Here is a 14,817-nt window from a genome sequence, read left to right on the forward strand (position 1 = left end):
ATTCATACATACACACATTTAACTCCTTGGCAGTACTATTTTTTATTACTGTAAACAAAAGTCCTTTCCACCTGTTACACATAAAACTTTCAAAATACATCTTACTCAATTCTTTCTTTGCCATTTCAGGGCCCCCTCTCCATGGCTGTGATGCCCCTCAAGCTACTATACACACCTAGATCAGCCCCCATCACTCCACGATCTTGCCATCATTGCCCTCCTTGAAGCTCCTAAACAAGTGGCCCTTCCACAGCTATGTCATCCCCCGCAAAGGCAAGAGATGATGGACTAGAGATCCCCTCCTCAGCCTCTCATCACCCCACACCTGCCCCTTTTCAGCAGGAAGTAGCTACAGAAGAGAGACTCTTTGCCCCTCTTCCTGAGGTCACAACAAACAAAAAAGGGAGGAATGTAAGATAAACTCCTTGGAATAGCTTCCGCCACTCTGATAAATAACTTCCTTCCTCACCTTAAAGTTTCCACTTCCTACTTCACGAGTCACCATTCATAAAACCAGCTCGTGAACAAGGCTTTTCCGTACATGGAATGAATGTTCAAGAATGGCCCCTGAGTGGCGGGCTGTGCAGCTGACACAATCCCCGACTGCCTGTACCAGTCACCCACTATACAACCAAGTCCCTTCCCAGCTCCCTGCTCCTCTCCTTTGTTCCCTTTCTGCTGAGCAGGCCACCGTGCTGAGGCAGCTCTACAATAAAATCTCTCATATGAGCTCTGTCAGTGTGTGGAGTGATATTTGGCAGGCACCGGTTTCTTTCAGCCTCTGTACTGCAAGAGAAACTACCAACAGAACTAAAAGACAACATACAATGTGGGAAAAACTTTTCAGCAGCTCTTCCGCAGACAAAAGAGTACTATCTATCTAGAATATATAAAGAACAACAACAACAACAACAAAAAAGACCCCCAAATACAGAGACCTGATTCAAAAATGGGCATCTGAAATGAACAGACATTTCTCAAACAAAGAAGTAAAAGCAGTGAATAAACATATGAAAAAATGTTCAACATCACTGCTCATTTGAGTCATGCAGATGAGAACCACACTGAGATTCCACCTCACCCCCACAAAGAGTGGCTACTATTAGGAAATCAATGAATATCAAATGTTGGCAGGGTTGTGGGAGAAAGGAACCCTTCTTCATTATTGGTGGGAGTGCAGACTGGTGCAGCCACTGTGGAAATCAATATGGAGATAGTTCAAAGAACTAGGATTAGAGGTTTCATATCACCCAGCTATTCCCATGCTGGGTATCTTCCCAAAAGAATTAAAAGAACCATACCACAGTGATATATGCACACCCATGTTTATAGAGACACAGTTTATAATAGCTAAAATTTGGGAACAGCCTAATTGCCCATCAACTGGAGACTGGATAAAGATTTTTTTGGTTGTTTTTAATAATAAAGTGGAGTACCACTCAGCCATGAAGAGTGAGAAACTAGAGACTTTTATAGCTAAGTGCACAGGGAGGCCATATTCCTAAGTGAAATAAATAGGACACACGTATAAATACTGAAGAGTTTCTCTTGTGTGAGAAAGTGTAAATAAGGATCAAAATGTTTAACCGATAATGTGAAATAGGAAGAAAAGGTCTAAAGGAGAAGGAGAAGTGGGAGGGGTGGGGAAAATGAATAGGGAAAAAGAAAAAGTATGAGAAAAGGAAAGAATGGAAACAAAGTCTTTGTAAATAGGGATGGGTGGAACGGTTGAAGGGAGGGGAGGGGAGTAGGAAAAAAGAAAGAACCAAGATCTATTATGTAAAGGTACAAATTTTCAATAATGATTTCATCATATTATATACCTAAAATGTACCAATAAACTTAATGGAAATAATATAAAGGACATCTATTTTTTTGCCAATCAATAATATGTTAAATATATTGTTAAAAAATTAAGTCATTTCAAAAACTGGTCTATTTTTGCTGGGTTGATTTGATTTCTCTCTGTAAAGTGTATTATTCAACTGAATTTATGATTTTAACCCCTGTTTCAGCATTGAATCGTCTTAGTTGAGTCACAGGTGGGGTGAGGAGTTAGAGCGTATGCTAAGCAGCAAGAACTTCCAATAGAAACTCTCCTTCCACCGTAGCTCGTAAGACCATTGTTGGAACTCAGAGGTCCACCCAAGATGGCTCCTTGACCATTGGGAAGACTATAGGAGAAGGTCATCCTGAACTTCTTCTGCCTTTTTGCTTTGAAGCATGGCCATAAAATTTTTTCTTTCCCCTTCTGAAAGTAGGTTATAAAACACTTATTCCAGTGGAGTCCTTCACAAATTCAAAAAGGTTTGCTTATTTATGCCTCTGGGTTTCCTTGTGTGCTTTCATACTTCGACACTCCTATCCATTCTTTATTGAACCTAAGCATAGATCTCTCTTGCAGTCTTCATTTGGCTTCTACAATGAGACTGAAGCCTCTGAAGCTCCTACATCACGGAAAAATTTAGTTAAGTAAATTTGTTGTGAATTTTTCTCATGTTAATCTGTCTTTGATTGGGATAGCAGGTGCCATGTGATAGGTAAAGGAAAGATGTCAGTTTTTTTTTCTTTCCTGTCCTGTTGAGATGGAATAGGTTATCAGGGTGTGAGGGATGAGTGGGGAGAAGGAAAGCGAAGCCCTAGGAGGAGCATTTGTCTTTAGTCCGAATGAAGTTAAATTTTGCAATTGCAGAAGTAGAATTAAGAGCAGGCTCTGTCCTGCACCTCAGTGGTTTTCAATGTTTACAGCACTTTGTAATCTTTTTTTTTCCCCACAAACAATGAGGCCATATCAGAGACCCATTCAAACAGGTTTTCCTCTGGTTTCCATCATCTGTTAAGCAAGGATCCAGGCTTCACTTGTTTTTTTCAAACTTCTCAGGTGGTTCCAACATGCAAACTGAGTTTGCTAATCATTGCTATAAATGTGTGGACGTTATGCAAGAGAACATTCGGCTTTATGGAGTACGGTGGGACAGACAAAAGCAAGCATGGAGGCCACTGCCCACTATACCACATCTACTGGGGAGGAAGGTAGAGTCCTGCCCACTGACGTTGTGAAGGGAAGATATTCACTAAGTTTTTATAGCTGCGGGCAAGGGGAGAGGCGGGCGAGGGGAGAGGTGACCGGTAGAAATGGAGAAGGTGGAGTAATTTGGGCAGCTTGCTTCACCAAGTTAAGAGAAGAGCAAATACTTTCATGAATGGGTCTCACTCATGTCAGTGGTGTGAGTGGATGAAGTTTAGCTCATCCGGGAAATAGAACAACTGGCTTTGTGCAGATGGCTTAGTGTGGTCCTTAATGAAGCACCCAGATGAACGGGGAATTGTCTAAGCACAAGTAACACACCAATCCAATCCTTTTGAAATGTAAAGCTAAAAGCTAATCACACTTTTACATTTTGAGCATGACTTTGCCACCTACATTGATATGTTATAATCAGTTTGATTGTTACTAATAGGTTTCAGCTAATTTAGCAACAGCCTGGTGACTAAAGGAAAAACATCAAAAAAGCTGGTTGAAAGCCAGCACTCTCAACACATCACCACCAGTTACATGAGAAGAAAATAAGCATGTAAGAAGTGCCTACTTTTTGATATACACTCTGCTAAGCATTTAAAAAATATATTTTCACTTAAATCTCATTCACAACGCAGTGAGACTTTCCCATTTTTGCAGGTAAGGTCTGTGAGCTCAGAACAGACCAGGTGACAGTTCAGCTGGGGAAATTCAAAGCTGATCAGACAACATTAAAAGTGCATTGATTCAGAAGTTAACTGGAAGGAAATAGCTGATAATAAACCACTGGACTTCTTTTTTTGCTCTTACTTTTATTCAACACAAAGTTGAAAACAGCATTTATATTTTGAAAAACTGACTTGAGATAGGAAACAGAATTGTGTTGTCTGGAATGATGCTTTAAATCCAAGAAAATATTATTTTAACCTACATGTATATTTTTTAAAAGTAGTACTTTCCCATGTATGTCTAACATTAACCTGAAAATATCAATTCATATTAAAAAGGAGACTTTTAATGTTATTGTTTTGCTTCTTTGTTCAAGGTATGGGTGTCAAACAAAGAGCCCTTTAGGCAATTTTGAGATATAATGCGTGTTATGTTGATTAATACATGCAGAGAAAGCACTTTGTAGAATAACTATTGCAAAGGAATGTAAACTCTTGTCATCTGTCTATCATCATAATTACTATTGTGTTTGATATTATTAACATAGAGAGGAAACAATTTTTGTTTACTAAAACAAATTATAAGACCAGCCGAGATTCAAGAGGCAGACAAACAGGCTTCACCATGTAATGATAATGTCAAGGGTAAAGGAAGGGAGAGGTGGAGCGTGGAGAGTTGGGAGGATTATTTTTTTCCTCCTGTGGTAGTGGAAACTGAACCCAGAGCCTGGCACATCACTGAGGTACATTCTGAGTCCCTCTTTTTTTTCAAATGTATATGTTGAGATAGCTTATCTCGCCTATCTCCAGGGCAGGATTACAGGAGTACATCACCATGCCCAGCTATGTTGGCACCGTCTTTGGACCTTATCTACCACCTTGTTCTAGCAGAAAACTGAACAAGAGAGCCATTTACACACCGGCCAGTGAGCAGAGGGGCCGCAGAAGTGTGAGTACATACCCTGCAGATGCAAACCGAGCATTTAGCAGCACGCGGGTGTCTTGGAACTTCCAAAGGGCTAGGGCAGCCTGGGCAGGAAGACCTGTCCTGACAGGGCTGCAGGCCTATGGGGAGGTCAGGCAGCCCCATCTGCAGCCTGGTCTCTCAGGAAGTCAGGAGATCGGGAAGACTGTGACTTAACATCTTTCTGAATACATGGACTTTACTCTGGGTGACTTCTGGAAGTAACAAAAGACTGTTGTTAGTGTGCCAGGACTGGGCTCTGTGGGCCGTGGGCCACAGCGATTTTGCTATCAATGTGTTGTTTCCATGTGTGATTATACCATGCTTCTGTTTTAAATTTATTTTTTAAATTAGTATGAGTTTGCAGTGCATAGTTTGTTTTTGTTGTTGCTGTTTTTTGAGACAGCGTCTCACCATGTAGGTGAGACTGACCTGGGACTCATGTAGCCCAGGCTGGTCTTGAACTCACAGTGATCCTCCTGCCTCAGCCTCCTGAGTGCTGGGATTACAGGTGTGCGCTACGACGCCAGGATTGCAATGCATAGTAATTAAATTTATCATGGGGAGTTGATGTATGTACGCAACATCCCTTCCTGCTCCTTGCAACTGTTGCTCACCTTCCCATTTGCAAAATCTCTTTCCATTTTTGTCCTTCAATTTGTTATTTTCCATCCCCTTTCCCTCGTCATTCTCCTCATTTCATTCCCATTTGAAAAAGATTTCCCTACTTCTTGTTCTATTTGGGGTTTCTCACGTGAGAGAACCCATGTGATATTTAAGCATGTGTGTCTTATTTATTTCACTTAATATTACGGTCTCGAGGTGCATCCATTTACCTATGAATGCCTCAAGTTTATCTTTCTTCATGGTACCATAGTGCTCCGTTGGGTATGAATACCACATTTCCTTTATTCATTCATCTGTTGTTTGGCATTAGGCTGTTTCCGAGATCTAGCAGTTATAAATTGTGATTATTTAAACACGCGTATGCATGTATCACTACAATATAATGACTTTAACTCTTTCAGGAAGATATCTAGGAGGGGAATAGTAGGGTCAAATAGAATGTGCATTTTTAGTTCTTTGGGGAATCCTCATACTGACTTCCACAGTGCCCGTAGCTGTTTATGTTTTCACCAACAATGTACAAGAATTCCTTTTCCCCTGCACCCTTACCAGCATTTGTTATTGTTTTGATTTCTTGATGACCATCCTTTCTGGAGTACGATGGTGTCTCGGTGTTGTTTCAGTTTCCGTTTCTCTGAGGGGCAGCCATGTAACTGCTGGTCTGTTTTCAAATGAGTCCATTAGCCATAAGCAGCCAAGGCCAGCACCTCTGACAGACCTGCCTGGGCACTCCTGGATCACTATCCTGAATCCTGCCCCACTTCTACAACTTTTGTATTGAAATAGCAGTTTTCTGGCCTCAAACTCTGTACCAACTACCGAGCATGTGAGATCCCTTCACCTGACAATTCTGAAACAGGTTTGGAGTTGACATTGTTAGTTCCAGTGACTTTTGTCCCTTTCAGATGATGCAAAGATTCAAAGAACTCTGAACTGGAAGGAGGTGGACTCTCCCACCCTGTACCTTCCTCAGGATGATGTTTCTATGTGAGAATAGTTTCACTGCCTTGGTCTCTGTAGGAAACCATGGTCCTGGAGTTCATCTTACTCCTCAACATCTGTTTAAAGCCCTTGAATGCCTTCTTTCTCCAGGGAAAACCATTGACTTTTCACGTTATTTTTAAACATCACTTTATTCTTCTTCCTTCTCTTACTCTTTTCCTCATCAGATTTATCTATTGTTCAGTTAGGGCTATATTTACAATTTAGCTGGGGTAGCAAAAATTAATAAAATAAATACTAAGCCTTGGCTTATTGGTAAAAAACAACCTAGAAGGCTAGCAACACTTGTAGAAGACAATGCATAGTTTAAACCAACATCCATATTCAGTGAAGAACATGTTTTATGAGATTTGAGATGTGAAATTTTCTATTAATAAATACTTTTTATAAGTGTGTTGATAAGCATTTCAAGACTGAAATATTATGCAGGGGTTTCTACTTTCTGCAAATTGCTATAGGAAAAATTCACCTATTGTAAATTTGAGAGAGTTTTGCTCATAACCCATTTGTTTCTTCAGTTGTGTGAACTATTTTTATTTGATTGCTAAGGCTCTGTAGCATGAGGAGTTTTAAACCAGGATCAGAGAGTATTAGCCATTATTTGGGAACTGTTACATTTCACAACTCTATTGCTTACCTCAAAGAAAAGACTCACATTTGATCGCATTTTAAAATATTAAATTACGAATGGTTTCTGGGGGTTCACACTTCCTCTTTTTCTTATTACTTTTGACATGACTCTCCTAAAACTGAATAAATGTGGTTTCAGGTGGTAGAAATTGTAGGTTCACAATCCCTTAATTGCTTACCAAAGCCAAGTACTGAAACTGACAAATTTTTCATAACTAATTTGGTAGCATTGTAACCTATTCTGAACACATTCAGAACAATGTGGTAAAACCAAACCTGAAGTGACATGTTATTTATGATCTTTTTCTTCCCTCTGAGTGTAAATATTTATATGTTTCACTGAAGAAATATTAAGGTGTTTGTATATGAAATGCTGTGTATATTAAATATACATATTTGCACGTTTAAAATATGAAGAAATTGAAACTACAAAATACACCTGTTTCCAAGTACCAAAGCAGAATTCTTAAAGAAAAAAATATGAGTCTCATACAAATGCAGAATGAACACATAACAAAGATTTTATCCAGATCATTAATCGATAAGGATGCCCATAAAGTGACAACTTTTGTTCAAAGGAGAATCTAAGACTTGAAAATTTGTACAGTCAGCTAGTCAGGCAGGAATTCTGAAATAAATTTCGGTGAATGGGCTTTTAAAAATATGGCTAATGACACATAAAATAAGACAACTTCATTATCTTTTCTATCCAACAGGAATCTACAGATTATGTAACTTCAGTCTGTGGATTTCAGTTAAAAATATTAAATAACAAAATATGATGTGTGTGCATTTTCCTAGATATTAGAATAATCCATATGACACTGAATATCCAGATAGGCTGTTACCCTTCTGCTTTATTCTAAGTTTTGAATAATTTTTCCAAATGCTCCCTGATCTCCATCATGATCTTAATCTGCAAAAATCTATTGTTGACAATGAAAAAGGTTAGCCTCTTAGAAGTTTGGTTGAGTATAAAATGAGAAAATTATCTTCCATTTGAAGCTTCTCTAAAGTTATTTTGGCCTGGAATTCTAAAGCCTCCATGGTTTGGTTTTCTTGAGGAAACCAAGGCTAAAAATTCCTTCCATGAAGTATCACCTTCAATGCCAATAATTTTGGTGAAATCCTATCTTGTTTTTTTAGTTTTAAAATAATTTTTATTTTTTTAAAGTTAATTTATGCATTACAGGAAACAAAAACACAAGAAGCAAAGAACAAAGTCATTTGCAGATATAAGCAGCTTAGCTGGATGTGTTCTTCTAGGTCCTGTGTGTACATACACGACAGCCATTTTGTGATGGAGTTTTAGTGTATATCGTGCTTTTCTACACATCATGAATATTCATCAGTTCAAAAATCCCAAAGCTACAAGAGTGTATTTGATAACTAAGAACACACTACACCAACTCAACCTGTTAGAAAAAATTGGTAACCCTGCCTTTCTTAAGAACAAAATTTTCAAGAAGATAAAAATGGCAACAGGCCTCTAGATAGAAGTATTGGCAAAGTTACAATTACAATACTGCATTTCCTTAATACTCAGTTTAAAATGAGACATAAAGTAACAGAGTACACCAAGCCATGTGTCAGAGTTATCAGATCTTTACTATTAAGATATTAGCAAGAAGGCACATTCCCACTAAATGATGAATATATTTCTACAGTATAGCTGTAAGACACTGATTCCTCGCACCAAAATGTAGATCTGAGATCTTTGCTCACACCTCTCCCTGTGTGCCTATTTCTGCCCCTCTGCTGCCAGCCTAGTGAAGAGTCCTGATATGCACTGCCTGGAGGTGTTGTAACAATTCCAAGTCCAAGATGTATCTTTCCTATCAATTACAGCAAAGAGATACTTGAGTGTTGTCTAACTCACTACCTGTAGTTTTTGTGGCACACTGTGGTGAAATCCTATCTTAAAGGTATTCCCAGTATTTTATAAGGGTTGACTACAAAGAAATGCCTTTTCTTACTTCCGTGTGTCTAGAACCCACTAAGCAACAGAAGAGGTTTTGGGTCAGTTCACCTAGATGGGCCTTGTAGGCACCGGCCATTTCATATCATGTGTTAGCTTTATGTTATTTTAAATTTTGTTCATACATGTTTGCAGTACACAATGTTTACATTTGTCTTAAAGAGTAAGGACATGTACTTAAAATATCGTAAGTCTTTTTATTTTCCTTCCCTTCTCTACCCACTCCCCTCCCTCCATCTGGAGATCCTCTTTCCTAATTATCTTTATTATTGCTAATTTTTAGATCTTGTTTGCAACATATATATCATATCAAATGAGAAATTTCCTTGAACATGACACTCTAGAAATGGCTAGAGTTGTACAATTGTACAATTAATATACACAATTATACTCTAGTAAGGAGGAAGATGGATTCACACTGAAAATAAGCAAATAACTATATTTCCATTGAAAGTACAGACTATAAAAGTACTCTATTTGAATATTTCAAGGTTAACAAAGCCAGATATCATTTATCAAGTATTTCATTTCCATCAGCAGAAGCATAGTCTACTAAATTGAGAGTTAGAGATGGATTTTTTAAAAGAAGAAAAAAAGTCTTCTCATATTCCAACCAGATAAGAGAACACTAAAAATAATATTAAATGTATTCCAAAATAAATAACCAGAGTTAAAATTATCTCATTGGTTTATCTGGTTTGATACAATTAATTGATATAATTAATATGTAATTGATTTTTTATTTTGCTATAATTAGTCTTGACTCTGTCTTCAGGAAGTCTTTTATCCAAGTGATGTCATCTTTGAGTCCCAAAGTTTGACCCATGAGTCTTTGCCTTGAAATTTCTGTCAACATCCGTTCCATAAATTGCCAAGTTTCTTCTTCTTCGTCGTCGTCGTCTTTGTAGTCTTCTTCTTCATTTTTGGTACCGGGATCGAACTCGGGTCCTTGCACTTGCATGGCAGGCGGCGGAACCACTGAGCCAAATGCTGGCCTGTCGAGATTATTGTTTGTTAAACATATAAATTCAAACCTGTAGCCTATAGCAGTCTCAGGTAAGCAAAAGAGTATGGCAGAACTCTACTCAATAATAAGACTGAATGCTATGATTAACTTATAGCAGTCAATGATATAAGATGCAAGAGTGTAAAATTCTCCATTGAGTAAAGTACAAACATTTTTCATGAGAATTTGACCAATATTTTTCCTGAGGATGAGGATGCATGATGGGCAGTGAGGTTAGTAACAGATTTGTAGAACCTTTCAGTCTATTCTGTGAGGCAATAATTTTCAAGCTTTGCCAGACACTAGCAACTTATGGCTTATTACAACACAAATTGTTGGGTCCCACTCTATAATTTCTCATTAAATAAGTCTTGGGTGGGGCTCCTTTCCCTTCCCTTCCCTTCCTTGCTTTTCCTTTCTTGCCCTTCCTCCCTTTCTCCCTTCCTTCCTTCCTTCCTTCCTTCCTTCCTTCCTTCCTTCCTTTTCCTTCCTTCCTTCCTTCCTTCCCTCTCTCCTTCTTTCCTTCCTTCTATTCTTCTTTCCTTTCTTCTCTTCTTCCTTCCTTCTTTTTCTTAGTTTGCGGTGCTGGGGATTGAACCCAAAGCCTAGCCATCGTCAGGCACATGCCCTACCACTGAGGTACACCCCCAGCCTAGAATTTATATTTCTGACAAAACCCAGATAATGGAGTCTGAGGACTCCATTATGAAAAATATAATTAGAAAGGGTATAATTTCAATATACTATTCAACAATTCAGTAATGATATTTAACCCATAGATACACTTATCCTTTTAATTGACAGCTTGCAATAGTGTTCTTACAATTGTGTTGAGCTAACTGAGAAATACGGAGCCCCATCAAAGCCAGCCTGCCATTTCTAGCTTCCCTATTTATGAGGCAAAAGAAAACATCTTTGTGATTACCCAGGGGCTGATGAAAAATTTCAGTTAGTTTCAGATGATAAAAAAGAATCATAAAAATGTATTCTTTTCTACATTTGAGTTTTCACCTTGAGAAGGTAAAATCAAGGACCTTTGGAAGAGAACTCTCACTTGATTAACATAGGAACCATGGATTCCTGACTTACAGTACTTGGCAACCTATTTAAGTAAGGCAGAAAGGTGGTATTTTCAAATGGACATAGCAGAAGGTACATGACTGTAGGGGATCCTGGGGATCATGGTGATGAGCTGCCTAAACTCCTGTTAGCAGGCAGCCTTGAGGTGTGGCTGCCTCCAAGTTTTACTCAGCTGCACCAAGTTGTCTTGTCCAAACACAGTTCCTTACCCTGGGCCCATCTCTAATCCCTGATCAGATCCTGGGCATAAGGGCCTGGCCATTTGAGTCAATCCCTGGGCCCTCCACGAATCCACGTATGACCAAGAACCTCCATGAGCTTGGCCAAAGCGTGCGTTGGACCGTGTGGGTAGGTGACAGCAACACTGTCAGAACTGTGCCAATGCCCTACCGTGTTTCTAGTCTGTCTCTTCTGTGCATGTTGAGCTCTGAGGGCTAAACTGTGTCAATATCTGCTTCTGCAGAGTCCAGCTTCTGACGGTAGCCCTTTCACAAGTGAGCAAACTTTCATCCTTTTCATTAAAATAATGACAAACAAGGATATGATAAAGCATTAAAAAGCACCGAACATTATGGTAAGTGTGGAATAGTGTTTACACCAATGATGTAGAGGCAGAGTAACCACTTCCTAAGCATGTCAACATCAGTGTCACTTTAACAAAGAGGATGTCGAGCTCTAGTTTATGGTCACACAATATCTGGCAGTTTCTGAAGCTCCTTTACAAATTAATTTAGGAATAAGCCCAGTGAAAATGCACAGACTTTGTCAAAATTTCAACAGGTACTTTTTCAGTCTTGGGTCTTACAAGCCAAGGCCGATGAAATTCAATTCCCTCCAAATGTGTACACTTTGCTAAACAAACTTAAATTTTGTTCTTCACTGTGCTCTTTCACATCCTCAAACAAGTTAACATGCTCCTGTAGGAGAATATTCCTCTCCTTTTCCTGGAAAAAACAAAAACACATCATATTACCTTGTACACACCTTGTATTACTCCAGCACTCATTCTTCTAGTACAATCTCCAGCACCCATACTAGATATAACTTTTACCAAATAAACTTTTACTTCTTGGAGATGTAGGTCTTTGATAGTTGACTATAACCTAAGCAATTTAGCAAACAAACCAGAAAGACTCACATATCTGTATAAGTCCACATATATCTGTATAAATCTGTGTAAGTCCACATCACCACATACATCTGTTTTGTGCATTCTTAAAACATCAAGAATAATCACATTTAATCACATCATCCAAGATTATAGCCAGTGCACTGTGAGAAGCAAAGACGTGTACATTCATCCTGTTCTGAATTTCAGTACAGATGGTCCTTGACTTAGGATAGTCCAATTTAAGATTTTAAAAAAATATTACAGTGACACAAAATCAATACGCATTCAATTAAAAATACTTACACTTTTTAACTGTGATCTTTTTCAAGGAGAGTGCCTTGATATCTACTGTATTGTGGTGACAGGTAGGAGTCGAGAGCTTCTGATTAGCCCTGAGATCACAGGCAAACAAGAGAGAATGCGCAACAGGTTATGTCTCACTGCATTTTCATTAAAACTTCCAAAGTTATTCTGGGTTTATCCAGACACAACCTTATCATGAGCCAAAGAGCCTCTGTATTGTTTTATGTGGACATAATCCAGTTAGTTGAGGATTCTCTAATAATAAACTCTATTTAAAACTACTCCAAAGTTATTCAAGTTAACTAAGAATCTTGGAAATTATATTTGAGCTGAAACTCTACAGAATATAATTACTGTTTATACCAGAAGGTTCATCAGAATTAGAGTTGATTGTAGGTGAACAGTTTAACATTTTTTCATATTTAAAAAAATAATCTTAGCACCCTTACCTTATTTGACCAGTAAAACAACATAGAAAGTTTTGAAAAGTTCATGAAAAATCAAACTTTTTAAAAAAGTAAAACATTATTATATAATAGTAATCTTTGATGCAATCATAGGAAAGATATGGAGCTGATTTCTTAACTAACATTTAAAAACCAGCCTTATTTCTTTTGTGTTTCATCTTGATTATATGACCTTGGATTCTTATATCGACACTCTTCTGGGCTAGTAGTTTATTTTTTATTTACTTATTTATTTTTATGGTACTGGAGGTTGAACCTAGTGTCTTCAGATCAAACTATATCTGTAGCCCTTCATAAATTTTATATTTTCAGAGGGCCAAGGATTTAGCTCAGTGGTTCTGCCACCTGCCTCTCAAGTGAGAAATCCCGAGTTTGATCCCCAGTAGCAAAACAAAAACAAATTTTATATTTTCAGACAGGATTTTGCCAAGTGGCTAAATTTCCCTAGCTGGCTTTGAACTTGTGATCCTCTTGCCTCAGCCTCCCTGATTACATATGTGCACTACCACCTGGTTCATTTGTTTTGTGCTGAAAGGCTATCGCAATACAGTGATACATGCATACCAGTTTTTTTTTCTTTTTTATTGAGTTTATTGGTACAATCGAGGTTTAAAATACAGTTACATTCATTACTGGGATCCTGTATCTTCACATGACAGGTCTTGGTTCTCATTTTTTCCCCTTGTCCCTGCCCTCCCTTCACCCCCTCCTCCCCTCCCCATTCACAAACTCTTTATTTCCATTTTTTCATTTTCTCATATTTTTTCTTTTACCTTATTTCTTTGCCCCTACCCTTCCCCCTTTCCCTACACCTTTAGCCCTTTTCTTCCCACTTCACACTCTTACCCATCCCATTAGGATCTTGTGTACTATTATAGTTTTTCACACCAGAGAAACTATTCGGTATTTACATGTGTGTGACTTATTTATTTCGCTTAAGAGTATATCCTCAATATGTGTCCATTTTTCTATGAATGACTCTAATTTGCATATCAGTTTTTATAGTAGCACACTTCATAGCAGCCAAATCCTGCAAGCAGCTTGTATATCTATCGAGCAAGGACTGTTTACAAAAAATGTGGTATCTTTATGTAATGGAATACTACTCGGCTAGAAAGGACAAATTAAAGTCATTTTTAGGAAAATGGCTGCAACTGGAAAATATAATATTGAGTGAAATAAATCAGACACACACATATATTTAAATACTATATAATATCTCATTTAAATATGGCAAATACAAACAAAGAACAAAACGAAGGATGGATAGGAGACAAACAGATGTATCCCTTGCAAATGGAAAGGGGTCCTGGAAAACAAATGGAGAAAAGGAGGAGGGGAAGGTGAAATCAGCAGAATAGAGATATGCCATGTATAGGAAACCAGTAGCCTCAATGAATGCAAACATTACAGGTAACAAGCATGAAATAAAAGTGATAAGAACAACAAGAACAAAAAAGTGAAGAAAGGGGATCTAAAGGCTGGAGGGAAGGGGCAGGGGACTAAAAAAAAGAATCAAACTGTGTTGTGATTATAAACTGCAAATACGTGCTAACAAAAAAAAAGGTGATCACACTTAACATTCATTTCCTTTGTTTTCTAGGGGAATGTTAGGAACAATTCATTTAGGTAAGCATTTATTAATTTCTAAAAACTGAAACATACCAGGGCTCCTTTAAGAGACATTGCTATGTACTCTATTGATATCCCTTAGAGGGATGAAAATTCAGATTCAGTCAATGAAACATTAAGGCTTTTTTTTCAACTAAACACATATGGAGGTATACAATTTACTTATAAAATGTGAGCCAAATGTCCAAGTAAACAGAAACACAAAAAAACTCATGAGTTTCTATTTCAAAGAATTTTTTCCTTTAATATGTCCAAAATATTTTCTTAACTGACCTGAGCGCATGCACACGTGCACACACACACACACACACACACACACACACACACACA

Source organism: Fukomys damarensis, unplaced genomic scaffold, assembly GCF_012274545.1.
Source record: "Fukomys damarensis isolate Sample0158 unplaced genomic scaffold, DMR_v1.0_HiC HiC_scaffold_30, whole genome shotgun sequence".
Classification (NCBI taxonomy): domain Eukaryota; kingdom Metazoa; phylum Chordata; class Mammalia; order Rodentia; family Bathyergidae; genus Fukomys; species Fukomys damarensis.